Here is a 3,566-nt window from a genome sequence, read left to right on the forward strand (position 1 = left end):
GTCGCAAGAATCAAGATTGCATTTTTTTAATAAAGTGAGATAAAATAGTGAAATTTACGTCTTAAGGTTGAATTGAGTTCTAGGCGGTAAATGAACCTAAATTTAGGGGTTTTTTTCAACGGTTATTTCACGGATATTTAATACACCTTTCAAGAAGTCTATTTCAGAATCTTTAAAAAGGAAAGATTACAAACCAGTTCCAATCATGTTGAAGTTTACAAATTTTAAACTGATTTTGGTTTGCATATCATTCTGCCAAAATTGCATGACATAAAAAAGCTGCGATTAAACTGAAATTTTTAAGGAAAAAATCGTTACGTAACGCTGAGCATACCTCCCCCCCTCCCCTATGTCACAATTCGTACTGTTCGAGCTAACCCCCTCCCCCCCCTAGGAGCGTTACGTAATTTATGGATGCCCCCTTATGGCATTATTATTATGGCATCAAAAATTATACATTTACATACGTTTTCATTAGATTTTTCATTAAAACCAAAGTTTGTTGCAAAATTATCCCTTTTCCTAAATATAGCGAAAATCGCATGTTTTTTTTTAAATAAAAATTACTCAAGAAATCAATAATTTGTTTTCATCAAAAATCTGTAAAATTTAGTACATGCAAAATGCAAACAAGTTCTTTGAAGTTATGCATCTTCTCTGCACTGGTTGAATCCAATCTCAGCGAGGGTTGTGATCCTTTTATCTGATCCACGAGACACAATTTGGGGCAGAAGCTTTGTTTCATTAAATAGGTAACATTGAGAAATCGGTAAACTGCAACAAAAACAACATACATGAATACAGAAGTGCATAAAATCCAATAATCCGATTTCTTACTACGGAGCCACCAGACCCCACATATTGATCCCATCCATTTGACCTTGATGAAGTTTCATGTTTCTGTCAGGCTAAATGAATCGCCACTGTTTTGGATAACGGAAAATCCACTCCTATATTGGATCCCCTAAACAGGCAACAACCTGATACCTATCTGACAGCTCAGTCCTTTCTCACACTTGCTATCGAGCAAAACCGGATTTGGGATCGAACGGAAGAAGACGAAGCGAAAAAACACAGCCCCACCACCAGACTCCTAGCGAATCCGATCAAACATCTTTCACGTGTTCGAATTCATCGACCCGGAGCCTTTTTCCAGCCCTGGATTCACTCATCCATGGCCTGCATTACAATGCCTTGGTTGTGGCAAAGGCCTACTAGGTTCCTACACTGCCTATATGTACCTACTGCATCTGCTACTAAAGGATGACTTTGGCCGGTACGGATTTGATTTTTTCGAGAAACGTTTGCCTCGATTTCTGGACCGGGACCCGGCGTGATGGCAAAAAAGGCATCGTGGAAGGTCGTGCTTGGGCCAACTCTCATCGACGGATGTTCATTTCCATGGAAACACACTGGGTTGGGGCTGAGTTCGGAATTCACCAGTCTGCCAAAGATATCGTACCCGGCAGCATTTCCGTGCAGATCCATCTATGTATGCAGGTTTGTATGTTCTTGTAGCCCCATAATACACTCTAGAGCTCAACCAAACCCAACAGAGAAGCCAGGAGGGAAAGCCAAAATCAATCATGCACCAATTGATCCGGCAAACATTCATCGAACTTCCAGCCGAGCGGAGAAAATGCTTAATCGGCATCACTCGAACAATTTTCCTGAGCCCTGCTTCTTCTTGGGATTATATGGCCGCCCACTCACTCACTTAGCCACAATCCTATCCTATCCTGCAGACGAGAGTTGTGGTTGTCGGTCTTCGTCAGCAATACACACTAATCCACTCACGTTCGGAACCCGTTTAGGACTTTTTTTCTGCTATCGACTACACGTAGACATTCGGTTTATCCTTTTTGATTTCACCCATTCCGACATGTGTTTGCTTGCAAATTTTCCTAAACAAAGAGGCGAAAGATATTGTTTTCATTTGAATGACGAAATTTTAAAGTTAGTTAGTTAATTAAAGTATTGCCCACAAAAAAAAAATAACGACCAGCATCGCAAAGTGGAAAAATCAAACGAAATGCAGAAATACTATGCAAAGGATATCGAAAAAACCAAGAAAAATTCAAGTGAATGACATAATGTTAAAAATTGCAAAAAATAGCAATATTGTAAAAAATGCTAAGTGATAAAAATGACAAAAGGATACAAATGGCCCCACTGACAAAAAAAATAAAAATTACAAATTAAAAAAAAACTGACATAAATCCAAAATACTACAAAAATTACAAAATGCAAAATAAAGTTAAAACCGAGACGAATATGAAATACCTTTGTACTGGCAAAAAATTAAAGCTATGTGAATAAATAAACAAAAGTATTGTAATTTTCTTGAATAACTAGATTCGCCTCAAGGAATATTTAAATAAGGTAAAAAAACGAGAGTCATATTGGATTTTTTTTTGTGACGTCACAAAAACGATTGTATCGAATATTTATACTAGAATGGCAGAAATTTTAAAGAAAAACATGTTATAGAACACAAATGTATTCCGATTTCTTCTAGATTATGTTGTACAGTCTCTAATTGATTATGCTATGAAGTTTGTTTGTCCTTTAATGATTGCATTATGTACTTTTTCATGCAGTGTTATCTTGAAGCTAAAACGTCCAAAAATGATAAAGAAATACCAACAAAAGATTGTGGTTTCGTTAGTAATAGTTGGTTTTTGATAACTTTTTGTAAAAAGGAGCTAAAACTGAACAGACTTGAACATTTTCATGGAATATTTTTGCAAATTTGAGTTGGGAAAATTCAGCATTTTCTCGAACTTTGAAAGTCAATTTTATAGAAAAATTACTCAAAAATCCAACTTACCTTGAAGATCAAGAATCATTCCAGAATAATATGCTAACAAAGTGGAAAATTTCTAGCAGATTCTTCGAGTTATCAACGAAAAATGTGAATTTCCTTGTAAATCAAAAGATTTTCCGTGATTGTTGTCGGATTCTTCTCCGGAAACTTCCGGACAGCTTCCATTTGGAATGAAACAGTCACGTCCGTTGCCTTCAAAATTCGTTAATAGACTGCCGTTAACAATCTTTTCGTTTCTATGATTTTCCCACTCTCCCTCTCTCCCTCTAAAACGATATTTACACGCTTCATAAAGAATACTCATTTTCAATCGAAATTTATTAAAAACGAGCATCATTTTCAGATATCAATTATCTATCCATTACATCCAGGGGACTGAGATAAACGGAAAATCATCGTCAATGATCAAACAAATTTTGCGGCCTATGATTGAATTTGTTATAATTTGTTGCAATTTGTTAGAGAGGATTACAAGGTTTCAGTTAAAATGAGAGAAACCGGTGCTCAGAGAGAGAGTGAAAATGTGCAAATTGTTGCAAATGTTGCAAATTGTTACAATTTGTTAAGCAGTTGTGGAATTTTGATCATTACCATTCCAAATGCAAAGAATTCTCTCTCCACTGCAATCCCTTGATTACATCTATACTCTATGTGGAATCGCCTCCTAATCCGTTGTCTAAGCGGAACCACGTCCTATTTTGGTTGTCCTGTAAGTTGCTTCCGTCTAAGGCTGATGCCG

This window comes from Uranotaenia lowii, chromosome 2 (genome assembly GCF_029784155.1).
Source record: "Uranotaenia lowii strain MFRU-FL chromosome 2, ASM2978415v1, whole genome shotgun sequence".
In the NCBI taxonomy this organism is placed as follows: domain Eukaryota; kingdom Metazoa; phylum Arthropoda; class Insecta; order Diptera; family Culicidae; genus Uranotaenia; species Uranotaenia lowii.